The sequence below is a fragment of the Pantherophis guttatus genome, chromosome 3, assembly GCF_059756535.1.
Source record: "Pantherophis guttatus breed Tessera chromosome 3, ASM5975653v1, whole genome shotgun sequence".
NCBI classification, from domain to species: Eukaryota; Metazoa; Chordata; class Lepidosauria; order Squamata; family Colubridae; genus Pantherophis; species Pantherophis guttatus.
The window spans coordinates 58,938,847-58,952,589 of NC_142065.1; the positions used below are offsets into that span (position 1 = coordinate 58,938,847).

General features: G+C 37.2%; 1 long non-coding RNA gene across 5 annotated transcripts in view; it reads left to right on the plus strand.

Moving 5' to 3' along the window:
• Window positions 1-13,743, plus strand: part of LOC117664162 (uncharacterized) — a 36,070-nt gene that overhangs the window by 6,863 nt on the left and 15,464 nt on the right. For all 5 annotated transcript variants that reach the window (XR_004590936.3, XR_004590937.3, XR_015733085.1 and 2 more), the window contains one exon: window positions 513-585. This is a non-coding gene — a long non-coding RNA (uncharacterized LOC117664162). The remainder of the gene's footprint in view (window positions 1-512; window positions 586-13,743) is intronic.

Consider the following 13,743-nt stretch of genomic DNA (forward strand, 5'->3'; position numbering starts at 1 on the left):
ATAGTTAAAACTGGAAAATAAAATTAATTTAAATCTCTAAGTTAATTAGTGAATTAGTGTTAACTGAAGCATATATACAGTAACCTTTGCTAAGGTGTATTTAGGTGTAATAATATTGTGGATTACCCACATTATATACAGAATGCTTGCAATTACCTAATATGTCAGTTAGCCATACACATAAGCCATAAATTCTCTTGTTCTTGGAAAAGTTCTGACGCAGGTTGCCTCACATCTTTAGTAGAAAAAATGTGTATAACAAAAACTCAAATCTTTTTACTTTGACCTAAACAGGCAAACCATTGTAAGTACAGTACTAGAGAGGAAAGCAAAACTTCCTCAGAATGAGATCAATTGATATAAACTATGATAAATTTCCTTCCTATGTATAGATACACCTACTCTAATTGTGAAAATAAACCTATTGATTAATTCAAAATGAAAATTTTTGAAGCAGTGTAACAATAACCTACTCCATCCAATATTTCTTTTCTGTATACTGTATGTCACAGCATTATCTCTCTCTTTCTTCTCCACTTGGAACCAAAAAGAGATGGGAGTTGGGGGAAAAGAAGGAAAGAAAAAGTGAGTTTTGTAAGAACAAGTTCTTTATTGCATGCCTAGTAGGGTGTGGGTGTGGATATTCATTAGCAGCTACAATTTAATTGCAATCTCTAGCATTGCCATCAATTATACTGTCAATGGAAGTTGTGAGTAACATGGGCAATTAATTTTTTGACAGTACTTTGATCACAGGTTTTCATTGGAATTTTGAAAGGGTCTATTTTCAAATTTTCCAAATTTGATTTCTATCCTCATTCTATCCCATTCTCTTTCCCAAGAACTCGAGAGTTTTTCTATGGGGATCTTCCTTCATTTTATCCCCACAATAGCATGCTTCTGAGGTTGGTTGAGTTGAGAAATAGTCCAAAGTTTTTGAGGCTAAAAATGATCTTCTCATCTAATCCAACACATGTATCATTATACCACACTTCATTCCAATACAGATTATACAGTATCGCTACTATATATCCTCTTCCAAGTTGGTGAAGTACTCATGGCTGCAGATTGTACAATGAAGTGAAGTTGCATGCAGTTCATAAAAACTTTAAATGATAAATAGTGTTGCTCAAAATAGATATTAACAATACAATCCTATATGTGTCTATTCAGAAATAAGTATTGCTAAATTCACCCAGACTTACTCCTATATTAGTAAGAATCAGATTGATTTTTAAGACTATTTCATTAACGCAGTAGCAAGACAGGGAAACAGATGAATGCCTTATTTATTTCCTTCCTTCTTTCCTTCCTTCCTTGACTTGTGTGCCATTCTGGTCATAAAACCAACTCTGACAGGCTTATAGACCTGAATACAGTAATTGGATTAAAAACATGAAACTAGTTTTTTAAAAATTGTAATAAATGCATTAGAAATGGTTCAAATACATACAATATTCCCCTGCAAGAAGGAAAAATTAAACACATCAGACTCCAGTGGCTTGTTGAAAAACCATGTATTACTGGTTTAGGAAAATCCATGAATTGGGGTTAATGCAATCACTGGAAAATAGTGTTCCAGAAATGGTCTATGACTCAGAAGGCCAAATTCTGTGATTCCTGCAGATATCCGCTACAGATATAGGGATCAAGAGGGGTCTTTTTCTGTCACTTTTTTTTAGATGGGCAGAAGCCAATGGGAGTAAGAACTCTTGAAAAGAACCAGGTTTTAAGGTATAAAGGCCTTTAAAGGTGATATCTCATTTTCAGTTCATAATACAAAGTCACACAGGCAAAGAAATTTGTGCCCATAACTGCTTGAGCTGCTGCATTCTGGACTCACTGAAGCTTCTAGGTTGTTATCAAGGAGAAGCCCTGCACAGAGAATATTGTAGTAGTCTAGATTAACTAAAGCATGAATAATAGTTATGCCAATCATGTTCCTCGGCCACATTTTTCATCTCCAATTCACCTTTTATCCATTATGAATCCACTCCCTATAATTTAAAGGAACTTTTGAAATGCTTGGTAACAAATGAAATAAATCACAGTTCTTTATTTCTAAAGCAAAAAAGAATATCATACCTTGAATAATAGCAAATCTACTATCCCATATTTTTATAGATTATAGAGAGAATAATCTGGTTATATAAATTCTCCATTTTGATATGTGATTTCCTTTAGTTCCATGACTGAGCATAATCAGTGGTAGATAAATTACTTGAAAAGTTATCCACACTCTCAGTAATTTAACATGTTAAGATAAGATGCATTTTAAAAAGAAATCACTTGTTTTGTAGGATCTTTGTAAGCCCAAATTCCTGCTGTTTTTGGAATATTTTAGATTTTCACACACATGGAATATTATTGTTTTATTTGTAGTCTTTGATCCCAGAGTCCTCTAAAAAGTATTAAATAGAGTTTATTTGACTGTGTGGTTTCATCTATGCATTTCTTTTATGTAACTGTTTGCATTATTTTATGTTTTCATACTTCACTATACTTGAAAAATCCCTGATTTTTTTGCATGAATTTTTGGTAAATGAATTTAATAGCAATAGAATCTTAACTGCTTTTTCCCCATTTTAATCCAACAAAAAGACTTGGATGAGTAGAAATCATATATATGTATATGTATGTGTGTATAAAGTGTGTAGGTGTATCAGTTCTGTGACACATATTGGACTAAAAGATGCCTACAGAGATTCTCAGTCACCCAGGTCATGGTTGTCTCAACCGCTTTTTTCCCTTTTCTCAACCATGACCTGGATGACTGAGAATCTCCGTAGGCATTTAGCTATGATCTTTGGGATGGACACCCTTTGAATGGTGCGGGAGTATGAACAGATTTCCAGAAAAATTGCAGACTACAGGAACCATTTGTGCTTCAGTTTGAGAAAAGAATGGAAATGACTAGCTGCCTGCAAGGAATATAAATCCTTCCATTCCCCACCATCTAGTCAGAGCTGAGAAGCTTCTTGGATGAGAAGCAAAACATCTTAAAAAAAAAATAAAAACGCAAGAAAGTCCAGCTGCCTCTTGAAAAAAAGCACCTTTGAGTTAAGAGAGCGACTACAAGAGAAAGGTGGCCCCTGAATCTCTTAGGCCTTAATCTGACATTTTCACCACTATATCATGTTGTTCCTCAGTTTGTAGAATATGCCATTTATAATGCTTCATTTAAGAGGTGTGACCCAAATTTAGGAATGGAAAGTAAGACCCCTACTTTTGAAATGTGATAAGGATTCTGTTATATTTTGAATACCATAATTTGAAAATACTGAGATTATAGTCATAGGTCAAACCAGAGTTTGATTTTAAGTATTATCTAGAAGGCCTTGGAAGAGAAAAATGCCATTCAGATCCCACTGACAGATCTGTTATTTTGACACCTTTTCCACAAGAAGGATAGATACTTGATCTAAATGGGTAAACAAATCTAAGAAAAAAAAGGCCTTGAGGATATAAAAAAGTGGGGAAAAAAGTCACATTACTTCGTAATATGTTGAACTAAATATTCAGAGGCATATACCACAAACAGTTCTTACATTGAAAGTAGCATATTGCTTTCAGTTGCATTCTTTCAGTTTGATCTTTCAAAATGGCCCATTATTCCACAATGCACAGTTGTCTGGTTTCAGTCATTCTTTTAGTACATTTTAAAAATGTTAAAAGGTTTCTTCTATCTGTAGAAAATGCATTTTTCTTGGCTTTCTTTTCCTAAGAAACACAGTCAGGAAATGAGGCAGAGGATCTCTTAACATGAGGTGAAAATTGCAGTTGCTTAATGAAACTTTAATTCTTTCATTTGAAATAAAAGATATTAGATATGACTTATCACAATGGTAACCCTGGGGGTGGGGGAGAAGGAAGAATACAGTTGAAATTTATTATTAAACAATACTCAGTGTATGTGTGAGACATGTTGTCTGACAGCAAAAGTGGGTTCATATATCAGGCTTAATTCAGAGATAATGAGTGATGCCCACAAGGATTTTTCTTGGCACCTTATCCTACCTGATCTTAATTTTATTTTTAGATTCTGTTAATTAAATAATTAAAAAAGGAAATCAGGTAAACTCTAAAGCCTAGAACCAGCTTAGGGCAAGTTGTAAACAAATTACCATACATTGCTTCCAACATATATGGTATATAGTCCCTTCAAGCATATTTAATATATTAAAACAGTTGGTTGCTGTTGTAGCCCATGCTTTATTTAGAAATGCCCAGACTTAGCAAAAAATACATTTAACATAATAACTTGCCCAGCGAAAAAGACAAAGGTAGGTTGGAAAGAAAGGGGAAATAAATTAGCAACAATTTTGATTCCTAATCAATTAATGTTTTAACTGGCCATAACCATAACAGCAATTTCTTGAACAGGCCAGCTTCTTAATGATATTTTTTTTGTGAAAACTTTTATACATGCACTGAAAACTCCAAATATGTCCACCATCCCAAAAAGTTGTTTATTCTTATACTAATAATGGTTTGATCTAACTATTTGCAAAATGCTAGTTTGTAACTCAAGATATATCAAATTAATAGGGCTGTGCAAATCATAGGAAACAAATCTTTGCAACATGCTGGACTGCTAATAAAGAATCTCAGTTTCAGGACCTGCAGAACCTGATAGCTTGTAATTTTTTTAAAAAAATTTGATTTATATGCCGCCCTTCTCCGGAGACTCAGGGCGGCTTACAATGCGTTAAGCAATAGCCTTCATACTTTTGTATATTTATACAAAGTCAGCTTATTGCCCCCACAACTGGGTCCTCATTTCACCTACCTTAGAAAGGATGGAAGGCTGAGTCAACCTTGAGCCTTGGAGAGATTCGAACCAGCAGTAAATTGCAGGCAGCTGTGTTAATAACAGGGTGCTTAAATCACTGTACTATCAAGGCTCTTTTGTAATTGTATTGACTTTTTATTTCCTATGGTGTATAGCCTTTAGAGCCTAAAGCCTGAAGATTAGGCAACAGAGAAATTCTGGGATGTAAATTAATAAAGTTACAAATAAGTGTTATGCCCTTATGCATGCAAGTATGGCATGTGACATCACAACACATACACCAAAAGAGCGGAGTTTGTGTCAACGTAATATAACTTGTTTTTGTTACTTGTTTTGTTACTTGAATTTCTACAAGAACAGCCGAAAGTCCACTGGCTACAAATTCTGAAAAAATCCAACAAAATCTGGAAGGTATTGGATTGGAGAAGACTGAGCTATATGAATCAGTCCCCATCAATAGAGACAAGCCCAAATCTTATCTCCAATCATGTTCATCTGAGGATTTATCAGTTTTATTTACAGGTTCAGCTTGTCCATTTCTCACTATGGTCAAGGACAGAGAAAGGTCATTATTATAGAATAAATGCATTTGTTTGACTAATAAACTCTCAAACCCCTAGGGAAGTGATGTTTTTAAAGTTTCAAAGGATTATGAAACCACAAACAAGCTTTGAGTTTAAATTGGACTAAGTAATCATGAGGTTTTTGTTGTCTATGAGGAAAGACAATATAAACACTGCAGTGCTGATTAATATCAGCATTGCATAGCAATGTAGGTTTTAATAACAATAGCTCCTAGTCCAAGAATTGGATATTAACTATTATTCTTAAACTATTCTGAATTATTCCTATGCTAATCAAAATAAGTAGGTTAACAGATTATATTTACCTTTTCTAGTTGGAATGGTAAAAGTTCTTGAAAAACCTAATAGCTCTTGAAGAACCCCATAATTATTATCTAGGTCTCTGAAACACTTTTTCTAGTCGATCAAAATTCAAACAATATAGGCTTTGGACTGGGAAGAGTTTATATGTATGTACCATAGTACTGCATTCTATGGTTAATGGTTCTGATCACACGTCAGAAAACAATAAAGCAAATAAAGTAACAGGTACCTGAAACAGAAATCAGAAATATTATGGTGGAACTCTAACCCTGTAGATAAAATTAGGCCAATTTTGCACAGGTTTAGTATAATTCTGCAGCAGGTTTTGGTAAGTGTGATTCTTCCCACTTATTAAATTGTATAACCAAAGTGTGTTTGATACAGTATTGCATTTAAAGAAAAGTATGTGTGATAAATACCATATGCCTACTGAATCAATAGTGTCATGTGATTTATGCGGATGAGAAACAACAGTCTAAAACTGCACAATATCTTGTTAAAATACAAACTCTGAACTCAAAGTAAGTGTATCACATTGATTTCAATAGAATTAACTATATATTGCTGAATGGGACAAATGGAAAACAGCAGGTTACTTTAGTCTACTAGCTAATCTTGATATTTAAAAGATATACTTCACCATCTGACCCCATTTCTGGGGGATTATGTTGAGTATCGTATTGTTCCTTGTCAGAAAGAGAACACTGAAGTACACTTAACTATATCCACATGTGCAATCTATAAGAGCTAGGAAAATGGCTTCAGATTGAATTGCATGTGCAAACAGGCAAAGCAAGGTAAATTATTAGCTACTAATTAGAAATTAATTAGTGAGAAAACCACAGATACTAATGAAAAATAGTTCCACATAGATCTACCTTAATTTGGATTGCATAGCTATAATAATAATAATAATAATAATAATAATAATAATAATAATAATAATAATAATAATAATAATAATAATAATAATAATAATAATAATAATTTTATTTCTATACCGCCCTTCTCCCGAAGGACTCAGGGTGATGTACAGCCTATTTAAAAACACAAGACAAACATCAATTTAAAATTTAAACTTATTAAATAAATTTGGCTCCATTTAAAACCCCAGAAATTTAAAATACCCCAATTTAAAATTATCATGTCGATAGCCTGGCCTGGCGGAACAACAGGGTCTTCAGTGCACAGCGAAATACCCGGAGGTCGGGGATCTTATGTATTTCCGGGGGCAGTTCATTCCACAGGGCTGGGGCTCCCACAGAGAAGGCCCTCCCCCTGGGTGTCGCCAGCCGACATAACTTGGCCGATGGCACCCTGAGGAGATCCTCTCTGTGGGAGTGAACTGGCCGGTGGGAGGCTATTGGTGGCAGAAGTCGGTCTCGAAGGTACCCGGGTCCTATGCCATGGAGCGCTTTAAAGGTGGTAACCAGCACCTTGAATCACACCCGGAAGACCACTGGAAGCCAGTGCAGCTCGCGCAGGGGGGGTGTCACATGGGCACAATGAGTTGCGCCCATAGCCACCCACGCGACTGCATTCTGGACCAGTTGGAGCCTCCGAGTGCTCTTCAAGGGGAGCCCCATGTAGAGAGTATTACAATAGTCCAGCCGGGAGGTGACAAGAGCGTGAGTGACCGTGCGCAAGGCGTCCCGGTCCAGAAAGGGCTGTAACTGGCGAATCAGGCGAACCTGATAAAAGGCACCCCTGGCCACGGCCGTCATATGCTCTTCTAAAGACAGCCGTGCATCCAGGAGGACACCCAGATTGTGAGCCCTCTCTGTGGGGGGCAAAGATTCACCCCCAATAGTCAGCGATGGCACCTGCTGACTATATTGGGATGTCGGAAGCCACAGCCACTCAGTCTTGGAGGGGTTGACTCTGAGCCTGTTCCTCCCCATCCAGACCCGCACGGCCTCCAGGCAGCGAGACATCACATCAAGGGCATCGTTGGGGTGGTCTGGGGTGGAGATGTACAGCTGAGTATCATCAGCGTACAGATGACACTTCACCCCAAAACCATGGATGATCTCACCCAGCAGCTTCAAATAAATGTTGAACAGAAGGGGCAAGAGAACCGACCCTTGTGGCACTCCCCATGCGAGGTGCCTCGAGGTCGACCTCTGCCCCCCTGCCAACACAAACTGCGAGCGGTCGGAGAGGAAGGAGGAGAACCACCGCAAAACGGTGCCCCCTATTCCTAACCCCCTCAACCGCTGCAGCATGATACCATGGTCGATGGTATCAAAAGCCGCTGAGAGATCTAATAGGACTAGGACAGAGGAGCAACTCCTGTCCCGAGCCCTCCAGAGATCATCCACCAATGTGACCAATGCCGTTTCTGTGCTGTACCTGCCTGAAGCCCGACTGGCACGGGTCCAGATAGATAGAATAGCCCATCCAGGCCACAGATAATCCTGTAAGGAGAAGACTGATTTCTGTCTCCTGCACCAGGAGGTTGCACTCAGTCATTCATGCTCTGGTCACATCCTGAATGGATTATTGTAATGTGTCTACATGGGGCTGCCCTTGAAAAGTATCCAGAAGTTTCAGCGGATGCAACATGTACTATCATGGGCAATTATGTGGACTCCTTAATTAGTGCATGTTACACCTCTGCTCCATGAGCTGCATTAATTGACAGTTTGCTTCTGGGTTCAATACAATGGTAATGTATTATGGTAATGACCCATAAAAGCCTTCATGATGTGGGGCCAGGTTATTTTCCGAGTTCCAGTTTAACCTATTCCAACAGGGCTAGCAGAAGAGACACATTAGGGGTCCAGTGCCATCTGATGGGATTCAGGAAGAGAGCCTTTGCTGCCAGTGCCCACTTTGAAATATCATTAGTTAAATCATCCACAACTCTTTTATTTTTTGAAAGACTCTGAAGACATGGCTTTGTCCTTGTATTTTGCCCTATTATGTTTTATGATTTTAATGTAGTTTTAAAATAGTTTATAAATTCATAAAATATTTTATAAAAGTAAAGTATTTTTGAAGGGGAGGTTGCATGGTTGTTTTAATTATATGAGCCACCCGGAGTCACAAATGTGAGATGGACAGTTGTACAAATTGAATGAATGAATAATAAATAAGGATAAATAAGGTATTCCCTAAACCTTTGCATTTTTAGAAATGTTGTATTTCCACAATATATGATTCATTCTTTTACACAACTAACTGGTTGAAATCTGCTGAATGTATTTTGTGTATGGATATACATGTGATTACTTTTTATTATTTGTGAAAAAAACTGATTTCATGCATTAAAGTGTGCTTTACTTGGCCTGTATGAAAGCATCTGTATTTTCCACTATCTCTATTTATATTAGGCAATTCTTAGGACATTATGGGAAGACAATTTAATCTGAAAATTGGATGACAAAGTGTCACCTTAAAATACTTCACTCTTATCCTTGGCATAGAATTTGCTTCATTATTTTCAGAAGTTGCAGTTGCATACTTCTGCAGCATTATATAAGTAAAATAATCTTAGCTGGGCAACACTAAGTTTTCACTTGAGGTGAGGTGTTGATGAGGAAGTGCAGATATTTGAAGAAATTGGTAAAAATGCCATGAAAGGCAGGGAAATCACTGTCATCCCAATAATAATAATAATAACTTCATTGTCATTGTACGTTTATACAAAGTATACCCATACAACAAAATTCACTTAACACCCGAAGACCAGGTCCAACACACATAACAATCTCCAAATACACCCCCCACCCACCACAAATTCCCCACCCCTAAACCACCTAAACATTCTAAGCTACAGTGATGGGATTGCTTGGAAAGAGAATTCATGTAGGAATAGAAAAATATATTTTTATGAACATGTTAGAGCAAGTCCTTTTGGAAAGTCTCTTGAATAAGAATTTGAATTTTATTTCAAGCTTCTAAGTTATGAATGATCTTACCCATTTTGTGTTAACAGCAAATTTGGTGAATGCCTTTTTACCCATCCAATGAATAAAAATGTTAAGAAATACAATTGCAGGATAGAATCTTATAACATTGTACATATTCAGTTCCTCCAATCTCTCCTGATGAGAGATTTAGCTATTTACCTGAGTTCAGGGCCGGATTTTCCTATAGGCTAACTAGGCTTCAGCCTAGGGCCTCAAGATCAAGATGGGCCTACATTCAAATTGTTAGCAAAATTAAAATTACACTTGCACTATAGGTGAAAGGGCCTCATAAGTGGAATAGCCTAGGGCCTCTTTTCATCTAAATCCGGCCCTGCCTGAGTTTATCAACACCTACTTTTTTGAAATCCAAGATCTATCTCTACCATACTCAGGTTAAAGAATAGTATGTTTCCCTTTAAAAAGAATATATTTTCTTTTCTATTGCTTTTGTTCCTCTTGAACAAACTTCATACTTCAATTGTCATATTCCAATCACAGGAGTCATCCCAGAAGAACTCTATTATAACTATTAAATCTTATTTCCCATACTATGAGCATTATTGTATAAAAAAATTGAAGGCCATGAACTTTATGAGCCAATGTTCTTTCTGATTTTTTCACTGAGAGATTTAGTGAGCCATAGTAACAGCAACACTCCCATTTCTTCTACACAAGTCTTTGTCCAAAGTTCTTGTTCAGAATGTTTGTCTTTCAAACCCCACAGGTTTCAATTTAAGACTCTCCTGAGCAAACTTAACAAACTTTGTCCAAGCATATTTTTATTAGTCTATGTGAACTACAACTCATCTCATGCCAGCAATCCATCATTCATAACTCAGACCATGAATTCAGAAACCAAATAATTGCTGTCAACATAATTTGAATAGCCAGTCACTCATTTCCAATATTCCTTTTTTTCTTTTTCAGTCTTCTTTTATGAAGTATGGATGAGAACACTATTTCATCCCTTAGATTCTTGAACTTATTCCTAAACTTTTAAGGTTTATTTTATATAATTATATAGTCACTTAGATGAGATGTGCAATGTTGAAATGCCATTATTTAATAGAAGTTACTTTTTTGTGGTATTCTTTGTCCGTGCAGAAAAGGATTACTCTCAGTTTTTGGTAATTCTTGTAAGTGATTCTGGTACATTTCTGGTCCTTGTTTTTGGCCAACAGCATAACTCATGAGCTGATGGATCCAACTGGCACACATTTGTTTCAATAAGTCACCAATTGCCATGACTCCTTCTTTTCCCAGCTGTATTCCCTTTGATTTCCACAGATTCAAAATCCTATCTTTTCTCTGACAGTGTCCTTTCCTTCCCCAGAAAGTTTAGTTAGAGTCTTATTTCTTTTGCATGGGCCAGAAAGTATTTTCTACATTTCCTGTTTCTAGATTCATCCCTGGAAATTGCTTCTTTGCTTCATGCTCTTCTGTATGGAGAGTTGCTTTGCTGCTACAGCTACCATTTTAGGTACTAAAGAATACTGAGTTACATGGAGAAACAGCCTGAACTAGGGTAACTGTTGAATTGAATCTCCAAATGATTATTGCTTTGTTTATGTGATCTAATATTCCCAAAGTTTCACCTGCATAGAGGACACACACACACACACATACACACACACACACACACACACACACACAAACTATATTGGTGGCTGGATAGCATAGTGGTTACAGCACCACCTTTGATGTAGGATACCATGTTGGTACCTAATTTACCAGGAAAGGTCCTTGGGCAAAGACCTTTTAACTCTTTACCTGCCTACTTCAAATATGAGAATGATATGAACAAGGAGAGTCATACTGGCTGAGACATTGATTAACAAGGTTTGCATCAGATGTTGAGGAACAATACAATCTGATTCATAAGTGGGCTACTGGGACAAACCATATAGTGACGAGACTTGTAATAGATGGAATGCTACTACAATAGCAGACCTAATGAGAGAAAAGTGTATGAGGGAACTATGGATGGACAGAAGACCTGCATCCATACTAAGTCAGAAACAGCTAGCTACCCAAAGCTTCAATGTAATGAACAGGACCCACAACTTGGAGATAGATCAGGGATGTCAAACTCACAGCATCATGTCACGTGACATATAGCAGCTCCCCCCTTCACTAAACCGGGGTAAGTGTGGCCAGTGTGTGACGCATCCAGCCTGCGGGCCATGAGCTTGACACCCCTCAGATGGATCAACTATACCTTACATCCCAGATTCAAGAAGACCAGGAAGAACAATTGGATGTGCAGCAAACATCTGAAGCAGGAATGTCACTGCCATCCTCTCTGCTAAAGACCACAGCTGCTCATATGAGACATAAGATCATGGATAAACTAGCTATAATCAACCTTGGAGGCCAGTACCAAGGCTTAGTGGAGAAACACCATCAGATATGCTAGAAGATGCAAATAGAGTCCTACTGCAAATAATAATGCAAATAATCCCTACTACCACCATAATTCAAACCTATGAATTGGTATACACTACGCCACTGTAATCCTGTAACTCCTAAACTGGGATAATAGCTGCAACAGATCTCAGGAATGAAGTCAGAAGTCTCTGTCTGGAAGAGTGCAATGTTAGAAACAGTTAAGATACTGTGCTGTGCAGGTCCTGCTCCCAGGCCTCTGGTAGAGGAACTGAAATTAAGGAAGACACATACCATCCACAGAAGGGAATTTTGGAATGTTTTTTGAAATAAGTTAATGTGGCTTTTCATCTATTTGACAATTCCAGATATAGTCTTGAAGAGCTGAATCTGCAATAAGATCAATCTATGAGAAGCTGTTTCTTAAACTTTTTTTTACAGTAACTGCCTCAGAATGCAAAAAGATAATTAATCACCTCTGCCATCCTTCCATTTTTAGATTTTTGCCAAAAGACAAAGTCCTTACTTCAACTTGAAGTTTTAAAGTGTGTTTAGTTGCTAGCATATTTTTTCCCATCTGTGGAATTACATTTCCTAATCACTTGATTATTGGAAAGTAAGGATGTCTGGTGTTCAAATTTCACTCAGCCCTAAGAGTATTCCTCTTCATAGGACAGATGTTGGAGTCGGGCACAAATAATGATAGGATCCTGAAAGCTGAGTATAATTTCACTAGATATCAGTAGAGATCAGCAGTGTGAAATCTTAAAAGAATGCTTTAAAAAAAATAACTTCATTGCTGAGGTTTGGACTGGAAAAGCTAAACCCTTGTGAGATCTGATGAGATTTTAGAATGTGATCCTTGAAGCTCTTTCAGTCTTGGGAACCTTTTGGAGAGCTGGCAGGCAGGATTCTGGAGTCATTGCAGGGATGCTGACAAAAAGAATAATTGGAGACATTCCATCATTGCTGTTCTCCCACAGCAAAATCTAAATAGGTCCATTTATGTACTTGTTCCAGATAAGCCTGACCTCTGCTGACATTGCTTGAATGTTGTCACATGTCTGAGTACAACTGCCTGCAGTAAAGAAACCTTCATGTATACAGCTGAACATGCCTTTTGGCTTCTGCATAAGTTAGGAACTTCAATTATCAGGGTCTTTGCTCATGTGGAAGACTGAAATTCTTTTCCGCAGGCATTCGGACTAAATGCGCAAGTGTAGGAAGTTGTCATCTGAACAGTGTTGGAAGGGAGTAGAATTTAATGTTCATGATAAGAGTTTCATACTGATAATATCTGCATAGGGCTAGGACTATTTGCAAATATTCTCTAGTTCCCATGTTCAGTATAATTTATTTTATTTTCTTCTCTGCTAGAAAAAAATAAGATGGGCTCACTTTTAGAAGAATTATTGCCATACTCATGGATGAACCTCTATCCCTTTTACCTGGAAATGGCAGAGAATTGATGAATTCCATATTAAAATTATATTAAAATACTTAATTTAAGGCTGTGATGAGAAACAATCAAATCTGGGAGAAAGTAGCAAGAGTGACATCCTGCCTCCTCCCTCTCCCTCTTTAATCTTTTAAACATAGCTGGACTCTTAACAGTTTCTCAAACAAAAAGAGTATCTCTTGACATTTTTATCTTTCAGGATCAGAGTTCCACTAAGAGTCACAAGTAATTAGAGGCATTCTAAATTAGTATTACAATTTACAGTCATAGTCAGCTGGGAAAGTCTCCTGTGAATGCTTCACTGAG